This window comes from Mus musculus, chromosome 1, assembly GCF_000001635.26.
Source record: "Mus musculus strain C57BL/6J chromosome 1, GRCm38.p6 C57BL/6J".
Classification (NCBI taxonomy): domain Eukaryota; kingdom Metazoa; phylum Chordata; class Mammalia; order Rodentia; family Muridae; genus Mus; species Mus musculus.
The window spans coordinates 4,734,387-4,747,669 of NC_000067.6; the positions used below are offsets into that span (position 1 = coordinate 4,734,387).

Consider the following 13,283-nt stretch of genomic DNA (forward strand, 5'->3'; position numbering starts at 1 on the left):
TTAGATCCATATCTTGCTTTTCTGGTGTGATGGTGTATCCAGGACTTGCGCTATGGTGGGAGAGTTTGGTTCTGATGATACCAAGTAACCTTGGCTTCTGTTGCTTCTGTTCTTATGCTTGCCTCCTGCCTTCTGATTATCTCAAGTGCTTGCTGCTCTCAATATATCTGATTGGAGCCAGTCCTTCCTATAATCCCAGTTGATTCAGGACTCATTAGAGTCCAGGTTTCTCTGTGATCCTGTAATTCCAGGCTCCTGTGAACCTGAGATTCTCAGTGTGTCAGAGTTCTTGGCAGTCAAGCTTCCTCTGAGACCCTGAGATCCTGGTTTGACCAAGCTTCTGGTATCCTGGGATCCTAGAATCCTAAGATCCTGGGCATGTTACAGCGCCTGTAAGTGGTGTTTCCTCTGGGGACCATGGGGCTGTCTGGTGTGTTAGAAACCAAGGTATACCAGCACGATCAGAAGAAACCTGAGCTGGTCAGGCATTGCTCCCTTTTCCTTGCTCCTGCTGTCACAGGACTGTCACAGTTGGTTTGGAACAGATGTTGTGTTCTACTTACCAGTGATCCTAAGATTTCGTGAAGAGTTCTCTGGGAACCATGGGACTGTCCACCTAGTTCAAGCCCAAGGTGACCCAGAGCTGACACCACCCGGAAGGGCTGGTCTCCCTTTTTAAAAGCCTTTTGGATTTTGTCTATGGCCAGTGCCTTCTGTTTCTCAGCCTCCTCCACTGATTTGTATACCATCTTCTCAAATCCATCAATGATCTTCTCCATCTCCAAATAATGAAAGTCCACATACTTGATTCCCAGCTCTAAGTTTGCCTATCTAACCCCATTCACCACTGCATCCAGGTCTTTCTGGCTGTATAGTAGTACATCCACAATAGGTCCAGCAGGAAGGAGACATAGAGAGGTGGGGCTGACACAGGATCATCCAGAGCTCCCAAAAAATCTAAATCCACTAGCTCGGCTTCTATCAGATTTCCAGAGCCAAACTCCTCTGTATCCTGTGCACTATTTGTCACTGGGACCACTAGTGTTGGCCACAAAGGCCTCTTTTTTAGAAGGGGGTCAAATTTCAAGTATAAAAACTGCCTCCTCCAGGTCAACTAACTCCTTAAATGAGGAAGTTCCAAACTGCTTCAGTTAATCCACTTCAGCACCAGTACCTTGAACTTCTGCTGGGTCTCTGAAGCTCTCTTCCTTTGGGTCCAAGACAGGTTCTTGTCCCTGATGGGAAGGCTCCAGCACTGGCTCAGTAGAAGGGGTCACCAACTCACTGTCCAAGCTTGTACCTATCTTCACTCCAGACTCCCTCTTTGCTCTTCCTGTCCCCCAACTCAACTTCTTCTAGCTATCAAACCTCTACCAGATAGCACTCCAATTCGTGATCCAGCTAACCAATCTCCCTCTTACCATTATAAACTTGTCTCTATAATCTCTCCTAATACCCCACTCTCCTCAGCTTCCTTTTCTCACCATATTTCCCCAGAGTCTCCTTGCTCAATCTCTCCAGACTCCTCCCTTCTCCTGTGCTAGCTGAAGGCCATTCCAGTTGTCCTACACTGGCACTACTTTCAGCCTTCCCACCACTCGCTCTAAATCTACAGTCAAGCCCTCTACTTCTTCCCTAACTCAGCATTCGTCCTTCCTTTACACTATGACCCACATCCCCTCTCTCACCCCCTGACACTCATCAAACTCTGTCCTATCTTCACTAGCTCTTTTATCCTAACAGTCAAGTGTTGTCTTATTTTGTTAAAAGCCCACCTTCAGCCTACTCCTGAGTACTTACATTTCTTAAAATCTACCACTGCCTCTTGCAAAATCTGTCAGTTGTCAGACTCAACTCCAGGTATCATAGCACCCCTTTTCCTACCCATCAGGCTAGAGGTTCCCTTCCTGAAACTGACTGGCAACTTGACTTTACCCACATGCCCACTGTCAAATGTGCCAAGTACCTTCTGGTCTTGGTGGAAACCTTCTCAGTGTCAGTGGAAGCATTCCCCAATAACAACAAAGGGACTCAGACAGTCTCTGGTCTTCTCCTCCAAGAGATCATTCCCAGATTTGGTATCCCAGTGAGACAAGGTCCTGAATTCACTTTCCAAATTTCTCAAACTCTATCTAATGCCCTAGACATACCCTGGTATTTTCTTATTCCCTACCACCCCATCTTCAGGAAAGGTAGAAAGAACTAACCACTCCCTAAAAACCACTCCTGTCTAACTGTCACAGGAACTTCACCTCGATTGGGTAAAACTCCTACCTCTGTCTCTCTTTAGGCTATGAGACTGGGTAAAACTCCTACCTCTGTCTCTCTTTAGGCTATGAGCTCTGTCCCCAAGCAACCTCTTTTCATCTCATCTTTCGAACTCATGTATGGACATCTGGTCCTAACTCCTGACCACTACAGTTTGATTCTCAGGATCTACATGGCAGAAGGAAAGAATCAAGTCCCATAGTTATCCTTGAACCTGCGCACACACACACACACACACAGACACAAACACACACACACTCATAATAACTAAATAAATAGAAGTAAAATAAATAAATAAATAATCTTTTAAAAAATATTATTGTTGAGAGTCTATTTTATCCCAGTCAGAATGGGCATTACCAAGAAAAACACAAGAAATTCTTGGATGTGAGGAAAGAGGAACCCTCCTTTATTGTTGATAGAAGAGTGAACAGGTGCAGCCACTATGGTAGTGTAGAGATTCCTCAAAAACCTAAAAACAGAATTACTATATGACTCATCTATATCACTCCTGAGCACAACCCAAGGGACTCTGTAATTCTACTCCAGTCTTATTTATACATTTATGTTTACTGTGGCTCTATTGACAATGCCAAGAAAACTGAACCAATGGAAAAATAGATAACAAAACGGCAATACATACATGCAATGGAATTTGTTCAGCTGCTTAAAAATGAAATAAAATTTTAATAAAAAAACATGGAATTGGAAAATATTATATTAAGTGAATTAACTCAGGTTCCAAAAGATAAACTACATATCTTCTCCTACATATGTTGATCATAGTTTCTAACATATGTATACATTTATATTTGAGTTAATGTGTGTAGAATCTAGGAAAGTAAAATGGGTAATGAATTTTGGAAAGAATTTTTTTGTACAACACATATGATACAAACATTGAGAGAATGTTGGAATTGGACTGAGTTAGAAGAGGGGTTCAGATAGATGGGAGAGAAACCGTCCTCATAGGCTTTTCCTGTGACTTTGCAAGACTTGCTAGCTAGGACACAGATGAGACCAGCAGCCTTGGGGGCGGTACGGGACACTGTCACCCAGCTTCCAGGAGCCATTCCTCCCAGATGTGAGGGGACAGAAGAGAAAGAGCGGTTTCTGTTTCCTACAGCATAGAGCCCTGAAGAACATCTACATCTGTGATGGGAGTGCCTGCAGGCTCATAATCTTGTCCAACCAAATACTGAACCACAGTTAATGATGATTTTATACCATGTTGAAAATCTGAGAAATATCATTCAGACACCAAAATATTGACATTTCTGACTGCTACTTACTTTCTCTTTGACTATAAAAAAACAGGATAGTTAGAATTATCTCACAAAATTCTGGGCATATGCTTTCTATAATCTTGTATTGGGTAGATTAGATCCTGGACAGAAAAGGGTTTTGAAAACCTATTCTAACAAAATGAGACCATTAGAGTTGAAAAAGTAACTAATTTAGTCATTTTTAAAAATGCCATCAGAAAAAGTTCTTCAGACACTGGGCTGATTACGTCTGTTCTACTCTGAGCTGTCTTTGCCACATTATTTTTAACCCCTGTTTTATCTCTACAGAATGAACATAAGCATCAGCGTCTAGCCTTGTTTTTATGTTTGTGAGCATTTTGCCTGCATGTATCTCTGTGCACCTTGTGTGTACCTGGTGTCCACGGAGGCCAGAGGAGTTTCCAGAGATAAAAATTTTAAAACATATTATTATATTTGTAGGTGAAAACTTCTTTGAATTACAAAATAAGACTAGAAAAAAATCCAACCCATAATTGCAAACATAAAGATGCACTGGGCATTAAATCTGCTCTTAGGTTTATTTTAGTGGAGTACCAATAAATCCTAATGTATGACATGAGGAAATACTTGAGAGCCCAGTGCAGGTTGCCTCTTCTCCCACACCTTCAGGAAGCACCACAGCCCTGCTTTCCAACTCTCAACACCACCTGTTGGTGAACCACAAGGAAAAATGATGGTCTCTTCACTGTTGCCAGGAAGATTCGATTCAACAGAGTGTCAAACACTACCAGTGTCCAAATCTTCACACCTAGCTTATCACAGACAGTTACACTAGACATAAGTAGTGGATTCTGGGTAACAGTGCTTTTTAAAAGTTCCTCAGAGTGACTCTGGAATATTGCCAGAGGTAAAAAGTATTTAAAGGACTAGCATATTCTATGATCTCTTTTAAAACCTTATGGTCTCTTTTAAAAAATTCTCCTGCATGGTGATATAGGAGAATTGAGAGTTTGAGGCCACCCTAAGCTGCATAAGCACTAACAAATAAGCAGATAATAAAATGAATAAAAGTGTTAGATGTTTGGCAAGACGGCATATATCATTAGTTCTAGCTACTTGGCTGGAGTAATCTTCCTTGGGCCAAGTAATTCAAAGTCAGCATGGGTGACCTAAGAGACTTTACCTCAAAAATATAAATAAGCAAAAAATCAACACCTCAGCTTTCTATTTCAAGGGACACTTTTCCTGTGGATTCTTATGGCAAAGAGGAAATTCAAAGTAGCAGGATCCATCTTTTTTTCCCTTTGAGCTACAAAGCGCATACATGCAAAGACAGCACACACAAAGTAAAGACCAACATGCTTAAAGGAGGAATCCCAATCCTATGGCCTGTCCTCAACCAAAAGATCTTGATGGCTTTATTTGGTTTAAGGAGAATGTCCAAATTGCTTCTGGCAGTGTGTTTGGTGCCTCTGGGTACAAGGAACAGTCCTCTCACAAGCAAGAGTAAAGAGCCCCAGGGCAGCAGTGAGTGCTCAGCTGCCTGCAGCTCTCAGAGCTCATGTGGGAAACTGGCTCAGTGTAGCCATGAAGTCCAGGCCACTAACCTTTATGCCAGTGAAGTGAGCAGTTTCTCTAAATACAATGGAACCTCTGTCACTTTGAAGATAAGCTCTCACAAGCTGCTTAAAACAATCATTCTGTACTTTCTTTCCTGTTTCTAGATTTATTTTAAGTATTAGTATAAAATGTCACAGTAGCTGATAGTGGCCAGATCAGTTTGTATAAAGCTCAAATGCCTGCTTGTAGCATATTACAGCTATATTTGACACAGGAAAGCACTTAATCATGCTTGCTATCAGCACACCACACCCACCTTTGTGAGGACCCTTAGAGGCTTCGAGATTTATCACTGTTAAATTGTGCTAGATGGACAGCCCTAATGGACAATGCAGACTACTTCTGAGAAGTTTGGGCTAAAAGAGTTCCATCTACAACCCAAATGTTAAGAACAAGTTCAGAAAATCCAAGCATCTCCCAGGAACAGTTTCAATGGATCCTCTGTCCCCCTTCATCTGAAGGTCTTAGACTCTAATAAGAGTATGTCTGACAACATGGCCAAAAAACTAAATAAAAATATAATAGATTTGTGTGCATGTTCATGTGCGTGTTTGTCTGTCTCTGTGTGTGTGTGTGTGTGTCTGTGTGTGTGTGTGTGTGTGTGTGTGTGTGTGTGTGTGTTGTGTGACATATACATGAGTATCCACAGAAACCAGAAGAGGGTCTTGAATACGTGGAGTGGGAAGGAGCGGAGGTTGAGAGTTTCCTGCGGTAGGAACTGGGAACTGAAGTTGGGTTCTCTCTAGGTCCTCAACTTCAAGTTCTTTTACAGCCGAGCCATCTCAACAGTGCCCCCAAAACAGACTCTCCTGAAATCTGCTTAGTTCCATTGCCCTTCTACAGTGATGTTGCTGCTGCTGACATAGATGGACATGTAGTATTGCTATGGCATTTTTACACTTAACCAACTTCTTTATCCAATACTTGTTTCCCCTGGACCATAAGGTGCCCCTACCCAGAACACAGGGCCATGCCATCTACTTTATGCCGTGAATATCTGGAGCCCATTGAGTAAATGAGTTGAGAGGAGACAACTACCCCTATGTAGAAGTTGATCCCTACTTCCTTCTTCTTAAATGTGATGCCTATTGGCCATGAAACCTGTTGGGTTTCTTTGGTTTTTAGCTTCAAGCCAATATACCTGAATTTGAGTCTTGGTTCTAGCCTTCCAGAGGGTGCCCATGCCTCTCTATACTTCTGCTTCCACTTTCAAGAGCTGCTGTGTGTCTCAGAGGGTGGCTTTAGAAGGGATATAGGACATTATCACTTTGCCATTTAAAGTTAGTATATTAGCATGCTAATGGAAAACTACACTCTGAAGCCAGACAGGCTGGTCACAGCTCAACTCTTTCAGGGAACTTACAACACCTTCTAAGATCCAGATTGCTTCTATAAAATAGTAATAACAGAATGCTATAGAGGTTTTCCCTTTTATCGTGGCATTGCCAAACTTTTTGGATGTTATCCTGATTCTTACTTTTAAGTACTTAATTAGCAAACATGGTATATATTCAAGTTGTACATGTATTAATTTGTATAGAGGCATTGCATAATGACTGACATGAATGAATAAGGCATCTGCGGCCGGGTGGGCCCTGTACATCATGGGGTCTCCTCCCAGCCTGTGGTGTAACTGGAAGAAGTGAAACCTTTGAGAAGCCACTGGGTTTGTATCCTTGAAAAGTCACAAGAATGTGAACTGTCACCACCCACTTCTGATTCCTAGCTGCCATGAAATAAACAGCTGTGCTAGACTACATATTCCCCAATATGATGTTCTACCTGCCACAGACCCAAAGCAACTAGATCCCAGACAACGTGCCATTTGACCTTGCTGTCAAAGTAGTATATTAATGTGACCACTATGATACTATCACACCCCCAAAAATTAATGGTTCCTTAACATCATCTCAATTTTAATTTATAGCTGAGCTTTCTAGTTGTTAGAGTTCATAGTCGCTCATAGTCTGTTCAGAGTTGGCTTCATTATAACATGGTGATAATAAAATCTGCAATGTGTGATGTGGTTGGCCACCATCTCTAGGTCACCTGTGTGCTCCACCCAGTCCCTCTGACTTGCTTTTTCTGCATTAAAACTCACAGCAGTGTTTTTCTGAATCAGTTGTTTTTTGTTGTTGAATGTTCCACATTTTGGGTTGAGGTAATTGTTCCACTCTAGCTTTTTTCTTTTTCCAAATCTTAACATGTAAATTCTACTGTGAGGATTAAAATGCATAGCAGTGTATTTGCTGAGACTGCCATTGCCAAGACTAGATGACCATGTGTATTCTCTCACAGTTCTTGAAGCTAGAATTTCAAGATCAAAGTCTCCAGTGCCTATAAGGGAAAGAGAGTTTTCAGGGCTCTCTCCTTGGCTTGGACATGCCTAACTTCTCCTAGTTTCACAGCATCTTCTTGTCATGTATATCTTTCTCTATATATAACTGCCCTCTGTTCTAAGGACACCAATCATATTGAATTATAATTCACTTTACATGATGATGATATTTCCAAATAAGGTCAATAGTAAGGACAAGAAATTCAAAATATAAATTTAGAGTTGAGGCTATAACCCCTCAGCTGCACACTGTCTGCATATGGTATATATTTCAATACTAGTTATTAATCATTTGACCATTAACATAATGTTATAAAATAACTAAATGAATATATCACACACTATAAAATATCTGTCACATAATACATTTTCTATAAATATTTGCTCTAATGTGCTTGATCTTGGAAAAAGGCTCAAGATGTGACTCAGCGATAGTTAATATAATGTTTTTATAACAGTTTATTTTTATGGTAGAATGTTATTTGGCAACTTTTAGATAGGTAATTTGAATTCATGAGGCTCAGTAAAAAGGGACACAGAAATTACCAAATTTCACAGATAGAGGAGCCAACATATGTTTGAAGATAGGCCTGAAAAGCACAGTGAGCCTTACTCAGAACCGTCAGAGCCCCGGAGCAGGGGTGGTTCAATCCTATCTTTTCTTGGTCACCAACTGCGTGTTTCTAGCCTGAGGAGTCCCTTCCTCTGAAAGGATCAACACCAGAACTCCAAGCTTCTTTTCATATCTAAGACTCGAGCTTTTACAAGGAAAACAACAATGAGACACATTGAAAATGAAAACAAATGATTCCACTCTATTATTACTATGTCCAAAATTAACATTAAAAAATCTTTCAGAGGCTCAGTGAGATGGCTTAGTGGGTAACATCCCAGGTCTCACAGCACTTTGGGCTGTAAAGTGTTGTGTCCTCTCCATGCACGAGCCAAGGATGGCACTCTGCTTCCATCACTACCCATCTTGGTTTTCCCAGCAGGCCACGGGGCATTATGCTAAGCCACCAGACTGGTAGGTACCCTGGAGTGGAAAGACTGAGCAGAGGATCATGAAAGAGAGAAAAGACAAAGACTGCTGGATGTGGAGATGGAATCAGTCAGGGTGTGCCAATGAAAGCTCTCCTGAAGATATCTGCCTATCCTGTGCAGAGGAGACAGCCACCTGGGAACCATTGACACAAGAGCTCCCTGTGCACTTCCAGCTGTGAAGACCTGTGAGACAACAGAAGTTTGCTATCTCACACTTGATAGAAAACTATAGTCCTCTTACCTGAATTTTCCTATCCACAACAGGTTCCACAACTTTATAGTGGCCTGAAGGAAAACCTGAATATAGGTCATGGGGAGGCAGAAGTGAGCCTACTTAGGTCTGGAGAGGACACAGAACTTCACAGCACTGTGTGCTAGAAGAGTGAGAGTCTGTTTTAGACCATTCAAATTATTGCAAAAAGTGGAACAAAAGTCTAGGTTCCTATCACTTCACACTGCCACTGCCTAGCTCACAGGTACCAGGAAGACAACACAGAAGGGCTAGAACTCTCTAGCAATTTTGAGTGGAATGGCCCTGTAAGCCAGGAGATGTGTCTATGGGGCTAAAAAATTGGCCAATCTCTACAGCCTTGCATTAATCTGTCCTTACCTGCTAACAGGCCACCCTATATAACCTTAGTCTAAATTCCCTCCTGAAAAGTAATTCTCTCCTGTTAAAAGCAATGACATAGTCCTTTTCTGTCTCTGGACAATTTCATTTGAGAGAAAATGTAAGCTTCCTTCACCTAGAATCTGCTTACTCTGAGTAAACTCAAAAGCCAAGATGATATGATAAGAACTTGGCAACCTTGAACATAAATGTATAAAAAACTGAAGAAAGTGGCAAGGATAGTACTAACTGCTAAATCAGTGTCCTCAGGAGGAGTACACAGAATAGAAGGCATAATCCAGCCAAGCACCATCATCTCCATGCCTTTCTACCCCACCAGTCCTTCATGTTATCATCCTGAGGTAGAAGCATTATTCCAGCACTTGGGAGGCAGAGGCGCGCAAATCTCCATGAGTTTGAGGCCAGTCTGGTTTACAGAGTAAGTTCCAGAAGATCCAGGGAGATACAGAAAAAACCCTGTCTCAAAAAATAAAACAACAACAAAAATGTCCTATGTGTGTGATACTGAAGCAAGTGTTGGAAGACTGAACAAGAATGAAAGGTCTCCAAGATCTTTCCAAGAAGGTAGAATTTAAAAGGGGATATAAGACACACATAAATAACATGCAACTATTGATTACTTACACTGCGTATCATTTAGGATACTGTTAGTTAAAATATCAGAAAATGTCAACATTCAATTTGATTTAAATGACAACAAATTAATTTATTTAAATAAATTTATTTAAATTTATGTATTTAAATAAGTTAATTTATTTTCTCATTAAGAAGTCTAGAAGTTGGGCAGTTCTGGAGCAGCATGATGTCATCATGCGTCCCTGTTCTCTCTGTCATCATCCTGTACCATTTGTTATGCTGACTTGGTCCTTGGACTTATCATCTCATGGACATTGGATGGCTACAGGTCCACATGCAGAGAACAATACCAGATGGAAAGGCAAGGTCTTGCTTGCTTTCCTTTCATTTTTATAGGCAAGAAAGCCTCCTAGGAACTATACCTCCTCTCACTTCCTCTGTAGCTCATGAACCAAAAGTATGCTATGTGGTGGTTTTCATAAGATATTCTGGGAAGGCAAACTATTAACCTTATGGCTTTGACCAATGGCAACTCAATACTTCAGACCTAAAGAAAATGCCCTGGATATCAAACAAAATATGGATTCTGTTTTGTTTTGTTTTGTTTTGTTTTGTTTTAGGTGGGATAGCTTACATTGATGACCAAAACTACAACAATGTGCAATTATATCTAGCTTACTTCTTTGAAGCTGTTTAGTTTCGTCTAAGAGATGCAGGGTATAAGTTCCTTCCAGTGTTTTGTAAGGGAAATGGGCCACCAATTCTCCTAGACTGAGACAGTTCTTGCATAAATACATCTACTGTTTTCTGTGACCAAATACTAAATGCCTCACATAGCACTGTGCTGAGCGTTCAGTACCCATTAGCTCATTTGGTTCTTGCAACAATTCTATAAAATGGAGACTTCCTTGTATAGAGATTAAAATGGCAAAAATAAAAAAAAATTACACCAAGGAAGTCAAGTAACTTTCAAAGTCACTAAGAATGACAGAGTAGAACCGTTACCTACTTGAAGCCCTTTGTCCTCTAAGTCACATCTTCCCTGCCTAGTACCAAGACAGAGGGGAGCAGAGTATGTGTAGCACAGCAGAGAAGGCAAAAGACAGCTCTGGGCCTCCTGGAGGTGCTCCATGGCTTTACTCCTCGAAGAGGAAGCAGAGAAGCCCAGAGAATTTGGGCCAAGAGGAGCAGCTCCAAAGCAAAGGACAAGATTTTAGTCTGAGCAGGAGAAGGAAGGGACTTCCTGCCCAGGGATGGCATTTTTAGCCCTGTTCACTATACCTTAGAAAACCATCAGGAAGAGTCACTGAAGATGCCCTAGTGTATCAATGCCAACACCTGGGTAGTGAAGGAGGCAAGAGAAACAAAAGTTCCAAGCCAGGTTGTACTGCTTGTTGAAACCTTGACACAAGAAAACAGGCTTTAAAAGAAAGAGAAATAGACGCGAGGATAGAGGGCCTGAGGGCCCAGGAGTGCACCTCAGCAGAGTCCGATCATGCCTAGAGTGCCTAGAAATGCATGTTCAGTCATCCTATTCACACAGCCTTCCCTTCAGAAACCTGGACCACATCCTGCATCTAGGAAAATGCAAGTCAAGACTAATGACAAGGTATGGGGAGCAGTTCACACAACATCTCCCCACTCAGATGACAAAATGGAGATGAGGAGAAGCCCCACATGCTACATGCACACAGGATGCAGTTACCAAGCACTTGAAATGTACTGGTACAGCTGAGAAACTGACTTTCTAATTTTAACTCAGTTTACATTCCAGAAGCCACGTGTGAGCAGTAATTACTGTACTAGGTGGCGCCTTTGGGGATAATAAATGACGTGTCCACATGCATTACTTTAGTAAGGTGCAATGCCTTGACGCCTGTGCTTGTACTAACAGATTTCAACAGCAATTCTTCTTGAATTCCTTGAGTTAATCAATAGCCTTATTTAAATACTGGAAACTTACTTTTGTTGTGAAGATTTCTTAGCTATGAATGTGATAAGGAGAAGGGACCAAAAAATAGTTGAGGCAAATTTTCCCTTCTGTCAGTAAGGACAAAACTTGAGCAATGGAAACATAATGTATATTCTGGAAATCTGGGATACAGATGAAGTCATGACCTTTGGAACCCAACAACATAGACCATTGCCTAAAATAGTCCATGCAGTGAGGGCTTCAGTCAGAACTGTCTACCTCTGGTAGAAAGCACAGAATCCAAGATTCTCATGGAATTCCTTAATAATCATAAGTTCCAGAAAGTTTCAGGCACCCAACACTTTCTGTTCTTCATCACAGGTAAGCTGACTAAGGGTACATGGGGGCAGACAAGGGAGAGCAGAAAAAAGGATGTGGGAGAAATTGGTAGTGAGCAGTGAATCTCATGCATGAATCTCTTGCTTTTCAAAAGGTCACCAGAGTATGAAGAATGAAGACAAGTAAAGACAGGTCATCCATTCTGATGGGTTAAGAAGAGCCCTGTATTCATCTAGACAAGAACTTCTTCCTGGATTGTAAGAAGACTGTCCCCTCCCTCCCCATAAGACCACCACTAATGGTTTGCTTGTTTGTTGGTTTGTTTCTTTTAATCTACTCTGCCTACTAGAAAATTTTGAAGTTGAATAGGAAAATATGCCAACAACAACATCCACACCTCCCACCCAACAGTGACCTTCAGGAGGTTTGGGTTGTCCTGTCGTGTGAAGCTAAGGGATTCAAAGCTGGCTGCTCATTCCTGTCTCCTTGAAGCTGACTACAGATAGGGCCTTTCCTTCCTAGATAGATAGAGGTGTAGGTTAGCCAGGCAGGTGACCCCCACCTCCACCCCGGATTTACTCGGAAACTTCATTTCACCATCATTATTAATGGCTGGGTGTGCTGGCATTTCCTGACTAGCATGATAAGACCCACACGGAATCAGAAGGAAACAAATCTGTGACTCAGCATTTTTCTCTCCAACTGGACAGCTACGGAAAGTTCCTCATTGACCTAAGGATAGCTGTGGGCCTGGGACTTTTGCCCAATGTCTGCTTGAAAGATCTAATCTTGGGGTAGGAGTGTACAGCCACTGAAATGCAGAATAGCAATTTCTATGTATGCTACTCTCTAGCATTTTCCCATCTCATGTCATGACTATGTCTGTCTTCTAAATCCCATTTGTTTACCAAAGTACCTTGATCTTTAATGAAAATTGTCTTTGATTGTCTAAAATCTTTACTTCAGAGTTGTTACACACATCTGAGAGCAGTCCCTTCATCTCCATGAGAGATTAATAATATTAACTGACTCCACAGAAGAAGAAGCCAATGTTCAGAGAAGAAAGCTGGTTACACCATGAAAACACAGCTGATTCAAAAGAGAAAAGCCAAGATCCAACTGTTTTATAATGTTCCCACATAATTTCTCACCTCAGATCACATGGACTACTATTGTGGGCTAAATTATATCTACCCAAGAAAACTTGGATGTTAAAACGCTAACCCTCAGTATGACTATATTTAAGAATAAGGTCTTTGTGAAGGTAACTAAGGTTAATTGAGACCTTATATGAGGGAACTTTCACCC

General features: G+C 41.4%; 1 pseudogene; it reads right to left on the reverse strand.

The window, feature by feature from the left end:
* Positions 664-1,293, reverse strand: Gm2053 (predicted gene 2053; annotated as a pseudogene).